At 39.9% G+C, this 17622-nt stretch overlaps 1 long non-coding RNA gene across 1 annotated transcript; it reads right to left on the bottom strand.

The window, feature by feature from the left end:
• Positions 1 to 2017: 2017 nt before the first annotated feature.
• On the bottom strand, positions 2018 to 16648 carry LOC109218150. The gene is made up of 2 exons (XR_002066730.1): positions 16320 to 16648; positions 2018 to 2254 (listed from the first exon to the last, which is right to left on the bottom strand). It is a non-coding gene; the product is annotated as an uncharacterized LOC109218150 (long non-coding RNA).
• Positions 16649 to 17622: the final 974 nt, after the last annotated feature.

Consider the following 17622-nt stretch of genomic DNA (forward strand, 5'->3'; position numbering starts at 1 on the left):
GAAGACTAGAAGGAAAATAAAAGAAAGGAAAAATAGTTTCCCAGAGAAGGTCATCGGCGTTCATGGTCTTTGCCGGAAAAGAAGAACAGAAAAACGAAGAGAGTTATTTATTTTTTTATTGTAACAGAAAATTACAAAAATAATTTTTTTCCCACTTTTTTGCTTCTCATTCTCTTTTTTTTTTTTTTTTGCTAAATTAATAATTTGTACATATTTTATTAAATTTCTTAATAAAAATACAGGATCTGAATAAAAACTAATGGATTTCGCCGAACCCACAACTAACACCATGGTTCCGCTCCTGCTTGTCAAGACGACCGAGAATGACTCATGCAACATCTTTTACAATAACATCTGCTTATGTATGAACTTAGTTTAATAAAATCAAAAGCCGTGATCAGAAAAGACATGGACGAGAATGGATTGGAGTTCTTCTTATGTGCCACAGATTGTAGAGCGCCACTCAAACCGCCACTTCCTCCAATTAGCAGAAATCTTGTCATCTTGTATACAAAGAACTTGGAATTATTTAGTGTCGCGGACTGGGCAGTGGCAGTCATGTCACTGTCGATTTTTCTCTTCTTTTTTTTTTATTTACGAACCGGAGAGACAAATGATTGAATTTCAACGGATCGTATTGTTACTCTTAATTCATTAATTGATTCTGCCTAGATTACAAAATAGAATATATAAACAGTAACTATGTATATTAATTATAATAGCATGAATATCTAACAGAAATTTAAATGTTGATCGACTTATTAACTTTCGTTAGGGCAATACATATGTGATAAAATTATATTTACAGCTGATTTTTTCTTTTTAAAAAAAAAAATCATCATTTGGGTTTAAGCCACTTCCTATTAGGGACGGATGTAGCATTTCGGCTATGAGTTCAATTGAAACCATAATTTTCTATACGTAATATGAATTTATATATAAAAATTTACTAAAATCTCAACAAGTAGTATTAAGTTTAAACCCGTAATTTTAACAGTATAATGAATTTAATATTAAAATTTTTAAAAGCTAAATCCATAAATTTAAATCCTAAATTCGCATCTGATTAATAAACAATAGGAAATTTAGCTACGTACGTCACAGAAGATAGAATAAAATAAAAAGGTTGGAAGACACCAGAAACGAGTGGAACAAAGAAATACAAGAACGACCAAACTACTAAATGGTCCTAGAAATGGAAATAAAAGTCTTTTGAATCAGAAATGTATAGCTTTGCATGTGATGTTTCTTCACTTATCAACTTTTTTTGTTTTTATTTTTGTTTTAACTCATGAAATTTGACTCTTAATCAATCGGATTCATCCGAACTCTATTTTTTATGCAAAAATTTTAAACAAACGATAGATAGGAATTTATATCTTAAAATTATAATAAACTCGGTATTAAAGGTTCGTTAATTTAAATTATGAATTTACGCCTTCACAATTTTATTAACCAAGGTGAAGTATAATATATATAATCATCCAACACAATGATAAAGTGTCATGATTTTGAGGTACTATATGATTGACCAAGCAACTTCATTGTCATAAATGAAATTATTGAATGTAGGCGAAATACACACTACAACAAATTAGGCATTTAACCACGCCTGAAAAGTGTGGTCTAAACTATCAGAAAGTGTGGCTTTTGATCATAGACCACACTTTTTGACCTAAGGCAATACTTTTTACGGGGTGGCCTAAACAAGCGTAACCTTTACCCTAATGCAACACTTTTCATAAGGCAAAGGCTACGCTTGCCTATGGCCACACTTTTCATGTCCTAAAGCTACACTTCTAAAGGGACGCCTTTCATGTCCTAAAGCTACACTTCTAAAGGGACGCCTTTATTACCTCGTAGGCCACGCTTTTCAAGTGTTGCTCCTAAGCTTCACTTCTAAAGCGTGGTCTTTGTTACTATGCTTTTAATTTTTTTGGATATACACCCTATAATTGCATTTATTATCAAATACATATTTTATCATATATTTAAGGTCATTACTTAAGTATAAAAATCGGAAGCACTTCATTATCAATAAACAAAAGAGATTGTTTCAAATACATGCAATGAACTTCAAACAAAGGAATACACTTCATGTAATACAATCAACCAATAAAGCAAATTGCTTCAAGTTGCGTACTAAATATGAACTTTACAAAATCAAATGTTTTGTCCAAAAATCTTCTTCCTTAACTTCAAATGGATCAAACTGACTTTGGCCACCACGTTTAATTGCACCACAAGAATTTTCCTACACATTGAATAAGTAATCAAATATTAGATGGAAACCAATAGAGTGCAAGCTCAAAGGAGAAGATCTCACAGGTAATTTTTCATACAGAATGAATAATAATGGAAATTATTACCATAACTGATATACAACACAACAAAGGCCAGTAAAACAATATTTGCGCAATATTTACTTAATTTCAATTCACACACCAAGTGCACTTGCCAAAATGTTGCATTGGTGGTAACATAACATCATAAAAATGCAATAAGATGAAAACATACAATAAGATCAGAAGCTAGGCTACGTTTCTATTTTTTATGGTGACTCAAAAATAGAACCTTTTGGCCAGAAAGTGAACTAGTCTAAGAAAAGGCTATATCAGGGTGCTCACCAAAGAAAGAAATTGTGATCATCAGAAACAACAATGACTTGCATTCTTAAAGCAATTCTAGTCATCCAACTGAGAGAACATAATAATTTAGGGAAGCAAATTAAGGGAGGAAGAGAAAGCCACGATACTTTTGATGGTTCTTTCCTGTGGATATGTCTATGCTTAGTACATTACTACTCCTCTCCCCAATAAAACACCATCTCTAGCTCTATGTACTAGCAGTAGTACCAAGTAAAACCACTTGTATTCATTAAAAAGATATGAAAATGGTGATACTAATGCATAAAAGAGAAGTCCTCCCATCCCAAGAATAGTACTAACATCTTGCTTTAGCAGGTACAAACAATAAACAATAAAAAAATTACCTTTTCAAAAATTTGGAGATTTTTTTGTGTTTCTGAGTCTATCTATTTGATTTACTTTGTTTGCACCTGATTAGTGTCGAAAATCCTAATTTTGGGGGTTTATTCGAGCTTCTGAGACTGTTTGTTTGTTTTACTTGTTTATCGCCTCTAAGCTCGATTGATTTCGAAAAACCCTAGTTTCTTCGGGGTTTACTCAAGTTCCTAAAGTTTACTTGTGCGATTCTCCTATTTGAAATTGTTCTACTTTATTTGAAGGTTTCAGCATCTCTTTGTGTGATTCTTTTGATTCTACTTTCTTACTATCTGTCAAACTCGATTATGTTTTTAGAAAGGTTTTCACCTAACCTTTTGCATGCTTCTGATCTTTTCTCTCTTACGAAGCCAACGAAATTTGACCTACATGACTATCATGCTATTACTGTATGCTACCTCTCCTTGCCATAGCTTGGCCTCACATGTCTATTACTTGTGCACCTCATTTATATACTGAGTCCCTTCTGTGATTGATTTTCAAATTCGTGGTTGATTTTCAAAACTTTTCCTTGTGCAGTTCTGATTTTTTACTCGCCCGTTAAGGGTTAATTGATTCTCCTTCTTTGTTTGGCCTTACCAGATCCTTTCCAAAATAAGTACACTCCTGTATTTAGACTTAATCCCCTACTATATGGTTTTACCGCTCCTTTTATGGCAACAATCATTCTGCTTACAAATTGATTTTCTTTTCTTATATTAATCCTGTTAAGTGCCCGTTGAGCAGTAATCCCTTGATTAAAGGGAAAACCTGTGTTAATTGATTTTGACTGTGATTATTTCCATGTTTGTGTTGAAACTGTATTTGTTACCTTATTTTCTACTCGTTTTCAAAACTATAAATACATGTACTTCTTCCCTTTCAAGGGAGTGGGAACATGAACAAGTCATCACTTCTTCTCTCAAAATACACTCAGATTTTCTTTAAAAAAATATTCGAGTTCTCTGTACTCATAAGCTTAAGGTTCTTTTGATTGTGGCTTGGTTTGAAACTATCCTGGTTCTCTTTGCTTGCTTCTTCTGCAACTTGTATGTTACCTTTGTTTAATTTCTGCCACTCCCCTATGTGTTTATTCTCCAGTTCATTCTTTATTGGATTTACTACTTCCATAATGTAAATTTTGCAAGTTGGTTTGTCTCTTTGCTACACTCCTACATGAATCCCTATCCCCCAATCCCTTTTGTATGTTGAGTTATGGTTCAGAAACATGACAACACTTGACATTGTTGTTCATGTATATGGACTGGACTCCCTGAGTCCTAAACTCTTTCAATTCCCATTCCCCTTTCCCCTTTATATGTATCTTGAGCTTAAGACCTTGGTCTGGCAGTGTCCTAATCACTATCTAGACCATAGTCTGGCCTTCACTAGGTCTGTGCTCTTATTTGCTGGCTGAACAGGCTTGGTCAGGGGTGTGCCAGCCTACCTCATGGTTAGGTATGACCACCAACCTGCCTTGGCATTCTCCCCCCCCCCCCCCTTGCTCTTCTGCACTCATTCTTAGAATTTAAGTTCTGCCCCTCTCTTATGAGCCTTGCCTTGTGACCCCTGAGCTCCCTCTGAACTTGAACACCTGAGGGTTGGCTCTTCCACACTGCACTATAACTCATTCTGATTAATATCTTGGGTGTAAGCACTGCCTGGGTTCCTGAAACTCCTTGGATCTCTGAAACACCCTAGATAAGAGAAGGCTTTGGAAATCTTGATCTCGGAAGTGGCTCAATCTCATATTATTAGACACTAAGTCTGAATTAGGCTGCTCGGATGTAGCTGATAGCTTCTGATGTACTTTTAACTTCAGTCTTGTTCTACTGGTCTGTAATGATTTGTATAAACTCATGGGAATTTAGTGAAAAAGGGAGGGGTTACTTTTATGCACAAAGGGTAGAAAATATGCCTATAGGATTTTGTCTCTAATTTGTGCAATTTCATACGTAGAAAGCATGTCTATAGGATTTAACTTCTGAATTCTGCAACTACGCATGTAGATACCATGCCTATAGGGGTTTGCATCTCTGCATATAATAGCATCATTAGGCAAACAGATAGGTTTAATAATAAAATGGCATATGTAGATATCTTGGTTTACAAGGCTTCCATTAGTATTTAAAAAGATATCACGTATAGAAAGCATGCCTATAAGGATTTCGAAACCAAAAAAATTGTCTCACTTATTCAGAACAGTGTTGACTTTACTAAAACAAACGACTTTTCTTTCTAAACCTACTCGCATGAAATCTGGTAAACATTTCCCAACCGATCTGCATTCTGGAACTCGTTTAGTTGTTAAACCACGTACCCTTTTCTGAAACTTTTTGTTACTCTGAAATTTTCTTTTAAAATCAGCTTGTGTTTTAAAATCAGTAGTTCTATCCAACACATAGACAAAAAAGGTTAACTAATCAACTGGATCAGTCTTAGACAACTGCATTCGAGTAAGCCTAATGCAGACTTCCTATCTAAAAATATGTGTTGAACCAGTCCGCTCATCGCTTTAATTTAATTTAAGACCAAACCAGTATGTGCAAGACATGCTAAACTCTATGGCTTTATCTGATTCTAGGAGGTTTATTTGAGCCCTGCTTGCTTATTTGCTTTCCCCTTTACTTGTATTATGTGTTTTGATTGATGCCTTAGTATTTTGTCCTTTGAAAACTCTCCAAAAGGCCCCAAACCACTCTCTCATTAGGACTAGTTAGTCCAAATGCCTCCGGGACTGATAGGATTAGGACGGCTACTAGCATGCAATAAGTAACGAGACATTCCGCGCTTTAATACCTTAATGGGGTGGGAAGGGTAGATGTGGATATGATGACCACGCGTTAACATCATGTGTATAAACGGTTACCGGGTGTTGTGTGGGGTGATCCATCTTTTTACTTGTTTATTTCGAAAACTGCTTTTTCTCAAATTTCAGCTTCTTTAACTGCTACTTCCAGCAATTATGTAAAATTTCTCCCTCTTTTCACTCGTTTATTCTGAACAAGATCCAAGGGCCCTCCACCTCCTCCTCCTCCGAGTCCTATCCGGAACAAGAACAAAGGTAGAATGGGAGATCCGAGCACCAGAAAAGAAATTGAGGTTCCTCAGGGTACCCCGGTTGCTAAGGAAACTGCTACCCAACTTGAGCAAAAATTATTAAAGTTCCAAGAAGAACTGGAGCAGGTTCGGAACTTGGCGAACCTGTCATTTTCTCTCACCGCTCCTGATGTCAACACCCAAAATCCCGCACCTCCAAAAAACACCCCACAAGCACAGATACAACCCACTCATACCCAACACTGCAACGCATGCCACACTCCGAACAATACTCCACTACTCATTCCCGAGCCACTGAACACCACAAATGACCATCTCCACAACACTCCTATTTACGTGGATACTGTACCCCATTATACTCAACCAATCTCAAGTGCACCTGAGTCTGATGACAAAGACTCCCTTATCATGAACTTAGCAGCAGAACTCAAGAAATTGACCAGCCGAGTTCAGGGCGTGGAAGGTAACAAAGGTATTGAGGGGTTAAATTACGAAGACCTCTGCATTCAGCCAGATGTTGAACTTCTGGAGGGGTACAAACCTCCCAAGTTTGAAATGTTCGATAGAACAGGAGATCCCAGGGTCCACCTGAAGACATATTGCGATAAACTGGTCAGAGTCGGAAAGGATAAGAAGATCCGTATGAAGCTCTTCATGAGAAGTCTGAAGGGGGATGCTTTATCCTGGTACATCAGCCAGGACCCCAAGAAATGGACAAGCTGGGTAGGCATGGCCTCGGATTTCATGGATAGATTCCAATTCAATACAGAGAATGCACCGGATGTATTCTACATCCAGAATTTGAAGAAGAAATCTACCGAAACATTCCGCGAGTATGCTACTCGTTGGAGGTCAGAAGCTGCAAAGGTCAGGCCGGCCTTAGAAGAAGAACAGATGAACAGGTTCTTCGTCCGGGCTCAAGATCCCCAATATTACGAGAGGTTGATGCTAATCGAGGGTCAGAAGTTCTCCGATATCATCAAACTGGGAGAAATAATCGAAGAAGGCATTAAGGATGGTATGGTTACTAATCTTGAAGCATTATAGGCCACCAATAAGGCTTTACAGTCCGGTGGCACGTCCAAGAAGAAAGATGTGAGTGCCATAATGGTCGCACAGGGAGCCAAATCACCACTAAAATGCCACACCTACCCATCACCTCCACTTACATATCAGCCTATCACGAATTACCAAGCACCCACACCCTCCTATCCAAATCCACCTCCCGTCTACCAATCATCTCCACCTCTCACATATCAACCCACCTCACCCAGATACTCTCAACCAACACCTGTCTACCAAGCTTATAAAGCTCAACCCTCTCATTACCAATCACCTCCCACCCGCCAAAATTTCCCCAGACCGAGGCCAAATTTCGACCGCAGACCTCCCAGACAATACACAACCATCGCTGGACCAATTGATCAGCTGTACGAGAGACTTAAAACTGCTGTTACGTCACCCCTATCCCAGCCATAACTCCAGAGAATCCTTCCCGGTGGGTCAACCCTAATAAGACCTGTCCGTACCATTCCGGCATGAAGGGACACACCCTCGACGAGTGCCGCTCATTGAAGGACAAGATTCAAACCCTGATCAACAATAAGGTCATCGTAGCAAAGGAGCCTGCTCCTAATGTTCGCAACAACCCTCTGCCTGACCACAAAGGTGGGAACATTCACATGATCGAGATCTAAGATGATTGGGACCCCAAAGGGTCGATAGGTTTGATTGTTGAAGGTGATGAACCAAAGAAACCAGCGGTTACACTTAGCCCAATTGTTGTGCAGAATCAGCCCTCCAGGGACGATGAAGTAAACATGTCTACACCTCTCGAATTTGAAGCGCCTCCTTCTGCAAAGGCGCCCGGGCCAATTGAGGTTGAATTTGGAGTTCCAAAAGCACCTGCACCCTTTAAAGTTGCTGTGTTACCCCCAAGGGTACCTATTCCTGTGGCAATGTCAGATATAACACCATTCCACTCAAATGCCATACCATGGGATTACACTGCCGAAGCTAGGAGGAAAGGAAAGACCAGGACAGGAGAAACAATTGCTGCACAAGGAATAACCTGAACAGGGAGGATTTATACCCCAGAACACTCAGCTGAGTCCAGTAAGCAAGCCTCGGGACGGCCTATTGAAACTGGGCCCGACGATCTTTGGAGGAAAATACAAGCTAAGGAGTACTCGGTCGTTGAGCAATTAAACAAAACACCAGCACAGATCTCCATCCTAGCTCTTCTACAGAGCTCTGACGCTCACAAGAATGCCTTAATGAAGATACTGAGCGAAGCTTATGTGCCCAGCAACATAACTAGAGGCGACATGGCAAATATGGTAGGACAAGTGCTGGAAAGCCATAAAATCACCTTCCACGAAGATGAGCCGCCACCGGAAGGACTGAGCCACAACAAGGCACTGCACATCACCGTGCAATGCGAGGATTATTTCATCACTAGAGTCCTGATCGATGGAGGATCCAGGCTCAACATCTGTCCGCTGATAACTCTCAGAACTTTGGGAAAAAGCCTGGACGAAATCAAAGATGGGGCTATCAATGTCAAGGCCTTCGATGGGTCCCAAAGGGCTACTATTGGGGAAATCAACCTATGCTTGCAAATAGGGCCAACATGGTTCGACGTCTACTTTCAAGTGATAGACGTCCCGGCATCCTACAACTTGCTGTTAGGACGGCCCTGGATCCACGCTGCTGGAGCCGTAGCATCGACCCTGCATCAGGCAGTGAAGTTCGAATGGAATCACCAGGAGGTGATTATTCATGGCGATGGTAGTAACCCCATATATAGTCGCCAGACCATCCTAATAATTGGAGGCAGAAGGAGAATAGGTGGAGAACATACCACCACATTGAAAGGGTCAACGCTGTAGACAAGGATAAGTGGTGGGATAACAAGATTGAAAGTATCCTGAAGTGGTGTGGGTACGAGCCTGGAAAGGGACTCGGCAAAAACCTCCAGGGGATCACTAAGCCCATCAAACTAAAGAAGCATGGTACTACATTTGGCTTAGGGTACGGTTATACTTGGGAAGAATTCCAGACCTGGTCGCCACCATGGCGCGGCCCCTACTATCCATTGGAGCTTCCGATACCTAGCCTGGAGCAGACCTTCCAACCGGCAGATACTATATATGGGTCAGAAGAAGATGAAGCATTGGCAGCCATGAAGAATCTATTTCTGGAGGATGATGATATGGATTGTTGTGTTCTTTTCGAGGAGGAAGGGGAGGAAGGCCCTTCCATACAAGCAGTGAACCGAGGAGACCGCCTCAGCAATTGGTCAATTAGAACCGTCAGGGCCCGGAAAGCTTCGGGGTAGCAAGGCTAAACAAAAGCACCATGCATCTCATTTTACTTTTTACTAGCTGATTTTTTTTCCACATTGTCTTTAATTTTGAAAAGAGCTCCGATGTTCCAAACAATCATGAATTTAATAAAAGCATTTCAGTTTATCATATATCTCGCTCTTATTATTTTCTCTATCATTTACTGTATTACTATTACTTACTTTGATGACGAACCAACGATTGTGACTAGCAACGAAACAGCGCAGCAAAAAGATGTAGATTCAGAAGAGGATGATATACCAGAAGAGGTCGTCAGAGAGGTTGAGAATTTTGAGAATAGACCTAAGTCTAATCTGGAAGAAACTGAGGTCGTTAATTTGGGAGATACAGAAAATGTCAAAGAAACTCGCATCAGTGTTCACCTGTCACCATCAAAAAAGGAAAAGTACACAGAATTTTTAAAGGAATATGAGGACATATTCGCCTGGTCGTATGATGATATGACTGGTCTCAGCACGTCCATTGTAGCTCACAAACTGCCAACAGATCCAGCCTGTCCGCCGGTAAAATAGAAGCTCAGGAAATTCGAACCCGACATGAGTTTGAAAATCAATGAAGAGGTTACTAAGCAAGTCAAAGCTAAGGTTCTCAAAGTGGTAGAGTATCCGACATGGTTAGCCAACATCGTGCCAGCACCAAAGAAAGAAGGGAAAGTTAGAGTTTGTGTCGACTACTGGGATCTTAACCGGCCAGTCCCAAAGATGACTTCCCCTTGCCGAACATACACATTCTTATCGACAACTGCGCCAAGCATGAGTTGCAGTCGTGGATTGTTTCGCCGGATATCATCAGATATGGATGGATGAGGAAGATGCAGAGAAAACGGCTTTCATCATGCCGTGGGGAATGTATTGTTACAAAATGATGCCACTTGGGTTGAAGAATGCTGGCGCCACCTATATGAGAGCCATGACTACTATCTTTCACGACATGATACACAAGGAGATTGAAGTATATGTGGACGATGTCATCATCAATCCAAGAAAGCCACTGATAATATGGAAGACCTGAGAAAGTTCTTCAACAGATTGAGGAAGTACAATCTGAAACTGAACCCCACCAAGTGTGCATTCGGGGTTCCTGCTGGAAAATTACTAGGTTTCATCGTGAGTCGTCGAGGAATAGAATTGGACCCATCAAAGGTCAAAGCCATTCAAGAATTGCCACCGCCAAAGAACAAGGACGTAATGAGTTTCTTGGGGAGGCACAACTATATCAGCCGGTTCATAGCTCAGTCCACAGTCATTTGTGAACCCATCTCTAAGATGTTGAAGAAAGACGCTGCTACTAAGTGGACTAATGATTGTCATAAAGCCTTTGACAGAATCAAGGAATACCTATCAACGCCGCCAGTCTTGGTTTCGCCCGAGCCAGGGAAGCCTCTATTGCTTTATCTTGCGGTTTTGGATGGAGCGTTCGGTTGTGTTCTGGGACAACATGATGAAACGGGGAGAAAGGAGCAAGCCATCTACTATCTCAGTAAAAAGTTCACCCCGTACGAGGCCCGGTATTCTTTATAGGAGCACAGCTGTTGTGCTCTGACTTGGGTAGCTCAGAAATTGAGGCATTATTTATGTGCCTACACTACTTATCTCATATCAAGGATGGACCCGCTGAAGTATATCTTCTAGAAGCCCATGCCCACTGGCAAGCTCGCCAAGTGGCAAATCCTACTAAGTGAATTCGACATTGTTTACGTAACTCAGAAAGCGATCAAGGGCCAAGCCATAGCAGACCACCTTGCTGAGAATCTTGTCGGCGGAGAATACGAACCCCTGAAAACGTATTTTCCTGATGAAGAAGTGTCCTTTGTAGGAGAAGATATTGCAGAATCCTACGAGGGTTGGAGGTTGTTTTTCGATGGAGCTGCAAATTTCAATGGAGTTGGCATAGGAGCAGTCCTAGTATCAGAAACCGGCCAGCACTACCCGGTATCCGCCAAGCTCAGATTCCCTTGCACCAACAACATGGCCGAATACGAAGCCTGCATCCTGGGGCTCAAGATGGCCATTGACATGAACATTCAGGAGCTGCTAGTGATCGGGGATTCAGACTTGCTCATACATCAGGTTCGAGAAGAATGGGAAACCAAGAACTCCAAGATACTCCCCTACTTGCATCACATACAGGAGTTAAGGAAAAGATTCACAAAAACGGAATTTCAACATGTCCCCAGGGTCCAAAACGAGTTCGCTGACGCACTAGCTACTTTATCATCCATGATCCAGCATCCAGACACAAATTTCATTGATCACGTCCCAGTAAAGATCTATGATCAGCCAGCTTATTGTGCTCACGTTGAGGAAGAAGCGGACGGAAAAACCATGGTTCCACGACAGCAAGGAGTACTTGACAACAGGAGAATATCCAGAACTTGCCAACACCACTCAAAAGCACACACTTCGGAGATTATCCAACAACTTCTTTCACAGTGGGGGAATCCTGTATAGGAGGACTCCCGATTTGGGTTTACTAAGGTGTGTCGAAGCAAAAGAAGCATCCAAACTATTGGACGAAGTGCACGCAGGGACCTGCGGGCCGCACATGAATGGCTTTGTCCTAGCAAAGAAGATACTCCGAGCAGGATATATTTGGATGACTATGGAAACAGACTGTATCCAGTATGTTTGCAAATGCCATCGTTGTCAGATACATGCAGACATGATAAAGGTGCCTCCAAACGAGCTTACTGCAACAAGCTCAACATGGCCATTCGCCGCCTGGGGAATGGATGTTATTGGACCTATTGAGCCTGTCGCATCAAACGGGCACAGGTTTATCCTGGTGGCAATTGATTATTTTACCAAATGGGTTGAAGCAGCGTCATACAGGGCAGTGACTAAGAAAGTTGTGGCAGATTTCGTTCGTGATCGTATTGTTTGCCGACTCGGGATTCCAGAATCAATCATCATTGATAATGGTTCCAATCTCAACAGCGACTTGATGAAAGCCATATGCGAGTCATTCAAGATCAAACACAAGAATTCTACAGCCTACAGGCCTCAGATGAATGGAGTTGTAGAGGCAGCCAACAAGAATATCAAGAAGATATTAAGAAAGATGGTCGAAAGTTACAAACAATGGCATGAGAAATTATCATTCGCCCTACTGGGATACCGCACCACGATCCGCACATCGACCGAAGCAATTCCCTACATGCTGGTTTATGGTACAGAGGCGATCATCCCCGCCGAGGTAGAGATTCCCTCTTTGAGGATCATACAAGAAGCAGAGTTGGACGACGCAGAATGGGTAAAAGGTCGCTACGAGCAATTAGCCCTTATAGATGGGAAAAAGATGAATGCAGTTTGTCACGGTCAGTTGTATCAGAACAGAATGTCCAGAGCCTTCAACAAAAGAGTTAAGCCAAGGAAGTTTACACCGAGGAAGCTGGTGTTGAAGAAAATATTCCCACATCAAGATGAAGCCAAGGGGAAATTCTCTCCCAACTGGCAAGGTCCGTACATGGTTCACCGGGTTCTAACTGGAGGATCCCTTATTCTTGCAGAAATGGACGGAGAAGGTTGGCCAAAGCCAATCAATTCAGATGCAGTGAAACGATACTATGTGTAACCACTTATGATTTCTTATGATGATGTAGTTTGAACTACGCCTGACCTGATTCCCGTTTAATAGGGGATACGTAGGCATCCCCATAGGTTCGGTCACAATTTAATAAAAATTCCATTTTTCCTCCCTACTATTGGAACTGGGGCAGAATTTTGAGGAGGACCCTCAAAATTCTGAAGTTAGTTTTCAGCCATTCATCGTCAGGAATGTCACCTCAGTAAACTGGGGCAAAATTTTGAGGAGGACCCTCAAAATTCCGAAGTTGATTTTTTTTAGCCGTTCAGCGCAGCCGTTAGAAGCGCCAGCCCAGTAAACTGGGGCAGAATTTTGAGGAGGACCCTCAAAATTCCAGAGTAAGAAAGGTTGCAATGTCTTGAACCACATCGCAGTCGTTGGTTCATCTAAAGAAAACTATTTTCTACTTACGTTATATTTACTAAATCATGCATAAGTATTGTTCGAATTGCTGCTGTTTAGCAATGCTACCCCAATGATACGCACGCCGGAAGCCAGGGGAAAACGAACTAGCCTTTCCCCTTTACAAAACTCACGATTTTTCTTTGGATGCAGGCACCAGACTAACAATATCGTCAGGTATATTTATGCACGCATACTTTCTCAAGAACGCAACCTCTCAGAATCATCACTTGTTCGTAATTGCTATCCATACACAACCTTCCCAGCAGTCATGATATCAACTATCAGCTAAAAAGTCTCACTACTACTCGTCCTTTTACATTCTCGCATTGCATAAGGCTACCTTTCCGCCTTTCGAGACTAAGCACTGTCTCCATCTGCATTATCCGCATTGCATAAGGCTACCTTTCTGCCTTTCGAGACTAAGCATTGTCTCCATCTATCTGCATTGCATAAGGCTACCTTTCTGCCTTTCGAGACTAAGCACTATCTCCATCCTGCATTTTCTTGCATTGCATAAGGCTACCTTTCTGCCTTTCGAGACTAAGCACTGTCTCCATCCTGCATTTTCTTGCATTGCATAAGGCTACCTTTCTGCCTTTCGAGACTAAGCGCTGTCTCCATCTGCATGGCTGAAATATCGCCACCTCTATTTGCATCGGCTGAAATACCGCCATCTTCATACAAATCTTGCATGGCTAAAAACCGCCAATGTTTGTTTAAATCCCAATCGGCTGAAACGTCGCCATTTATAATCACCCTTCTTTACCGGCTGAAATATCGCCAACTTTATTCTCGGTATCGGCTGAAATATCACCATTTACATTTTTTTTGCATCAATGAAACGTCGCTGCTTTATTTAAATTTCTGTCGGCTAAAATATCGCCATTTAAATTTTTTTTGCATCAACTGAAACGTCGCTGCTTTATTTAAATTTCTGTCGGCTGAAATATCGCCATTTACATTTTTCGCATTAGCTGAAACATCGGTGCTTTATTTAAAATTTCTGTCGGCCGAAATATCGCCATTTACACATTTTTTTACATCGGCTAAAATACCGCCAAATCTTTCATTTCATGGGCTGAAATACCGTCAAACCATCCGAGGGTGTCATTGTTCGAAGGCATCATCTTCATAGCCCGAGAACACCATGCCATGGCCCGAGGACCCCACTTTATATCCTGCACTGCATTATTCAAAGACATCATGATACAGAGGCACAATTATTGTGTGGGGTGATCCATATTATTTATAAACATAGGACCCCCTCTCCCCTTTATCTTTTTACTTGTTTATTTCGAAAACTGCTTTTTCTCAAATTTCAGCTTCTTTAACTGCTACTTCCAGCAATTATGTAAAATTTCTCCCTCTTTTCACTCGTTTATTCTGAATTTTAAAACTACTTTCTTCGCCAAATTTCAGCCTCTTTAACTTCGTTTAATTTCAAATTGTTTTCAACTATTATATGAAAATCCCCTCGTATTTGTAATTCTTGCTTGCACTTAAAGTCACAATTGTAACATGACCGGGAACCACACTAGTGGATTTTGAGGGGTGACTAACACCTTCCCCTCGAGATAATTTCTAGCCCTTACCCGAACTCTGGTTCATCTCAAATTCTTTTAAAGTGTCCTAATGCACTATAATCATTAGGTGGCGACTCTTCAATTTCAAAACCCAATTCCCAAACGGGAATAGAGTTGTCTTTTCAAAAAAATGTCGTAAACCCGATTTTTTGGGAAAAAGGGGGCGTCGACAGCATACAGAATCTTTTTTACATAAAAAGAGGTAAATCATATAGTTCCAATAAAGAAGGTTTTTGTTTTTTAGGGGAGAGGGGAGGCCGATAATTCCTTCACTCTGTGACTAAACTGTAATGATACATGAGAGCAACAGTCACTATACTACAATAGAAACTAATAATTGTATGTAGTTTCTTTGCTTAATGAATGTTGTAAAATAATTAAACATAAAATTTTAAAGAGAATAATGTCAATCTACAGACAAATACATAATTTTGGGCAAGAAATGATCGAAACGCATGAAAACATGAAAATGACAAACTCAACAATATTTAAAATTTCTAGTTCTAGGCAAATAAGACAGAAGGCAATCAAATTCTATAAAAAAGCTTCAAGGGTATTATAAGTCAGACGTATACATAATTCAGGAAGAAGTAATTAACTATAGGACCATAATACTACTTTCACTTCTTTTTCACTCAGAGACAGTAATAGTATACGCCCATTCTACCTACAAGTCAAGATATTTTATCTGATGCCACTTTGTTCAGTTCGTTCTTCCTCTCACTAATATTATACTTAAAATTTCCTATAGCACTCTTATTGATCACAATATTAAATCCAAACTTGTAATCATTTTGCTGAATGTCTCCGATACGATTAAATAATTTGTGTAGTCTCAAAACGATTGAGTTCTTCAACAAAAATAGAAGCTTTTTGTTTTATTCAAGTCAATCAAGTTGAGTTTCATCAAAGTACTATGGTGTAGCTAAATTTGTGAGTTTCTTAGCATTTTATCATTTAAGTGGACAGTTCGAATACCCGACAATCCCCTACTCATCCTTCATTTCCCAGAACAAAGAAAACAAAATTAACTTTTTTTTGAAAGTTCTAATATAATGATTTCAAACCTCTCATGCTAAACCCACAAATGATCTGTCCAAATACATATATACTAAAAGATCTACAATTCTTTTAGCTCAAGTTTTTCCCAAATTCATAAGAAAAGGATAGTATCAAAAATTCCCTGAGAAATTTATTTACTCTATATTCAGAAGAAAATCCAAATACTATAAATTTTTGATTAAATCCATACTGTATATGGATAATCATTACTGACTTTGATCTCAAAAGAAATCGAGAAATCCTGAATGTCGTACCTTTCTTGTTGTATTGACAAATTGACCGTGTAACTTAGATCTTTGGAGGAATCAAATAAAGTAAATCAGATCTCCTGCTTTTGAAGAGCGTAACCGATTGGGTGCAATCATTTTCTTCTTTCCCTTTTTTGACGAAGAATGGGTGCAATGGACTGTACTATTTTTTGAAAATTGAGTGAAGTAGGCTGTGGGTTTCAAACCCTAGAGAAATAGGGTTAACTGGAATCACTTAGACTTTTAGTGAAATGTTTTAGAGGGAAAGTGGGAAATTTCATAGGGAATAGTTTAAGTTGGAAATTTTGGTGCGAATTTTTTACTTTAGGCCTCGTTTGCACTGCGCTACTTTTAAAGTACCAAGGATAACGCTTGTAAAACGTTGCTTAATATCTGAATAAGCGTTCTAAAAAATTTTAACATTAGGTAACACTTACAGTGTGTAGTCTTTGCGCATAAAGAGCACACTTTACCGGTGTTGCCCAAATACCGTTGCCGAAAGCACTTATCAAAGGCCACCCTTACAAAAGTGTTCCTAATTACTATTTTTGCCAACATTTTTCAAGTGTTGCCTGTAATAAGTGTTGTCTTAGGCCAATTTTGTTGTAGTGACATAAACGACCCCTTCAAGTTGTCCTCAACGGTCAGCCAGACACCTCAACTGATCCCATTTTCAGTTGGACACTTCAAGCCTTCAATAAAGTAGGTCAATTAAACACCCGACCTCATCAACCCACCTCGCGTAAAATACACTCTCGGATTCATGTCAAACGAACAAATGACAAAATACCATGTGTAATTTTAATTAAAAAAATTGCCACTTATTATAAAATTTAAAAAAAAAAGCAATAATAATAATTTAAAAAAGAAAGAAGAACAATAATTATGGAAAAAGCTCCTTTAATCACCATCTCTATGAATCACCGCCATCCCTTCCTCCTCATCTCCAGTTTTCTTCAGCAACTATTTTGCAGAAGAGGGATATTGCAACCAAAAAAAAAATCAAACACACCACTCACACTAATAATGGGAAACATGCTGCAAAAACATGGCCGAAATAATTCAGAACAAAACCAAGCACAAAAAATTGCAGTGACAGAATTACCAAATGAACATCAAAATTTCACCTGTGAAATTTGTATCGAGCCAATATTTGAAGCAAAGACGAGCAATTCGGGGCCTTTCACATTTAAGGCTAGGGTTTCAGAATTTTGAGGTTTGGAAGGGGATGATGGAAATAGGCATTTTCGACAAGATTCGCGATTCGCCTTCAGGTCTTGTAGCTGCTTGAATCACTACAAAAGCCGAA

This window comes from Nicotiana attenuata, unplaced genomic scaffold, assembly GCF_001879085.1.
Source record: "Nicotiana attenuata strain UT unplaced genomic scaffold, NIATTr2, whole genome shotgun sequence".
NCBI lineage: Eukaryota > Viridiplantae > Streptophyta > Magnoliopsida > Solanales > Solanaceae > Nicotiana > Nicotiana attenuata.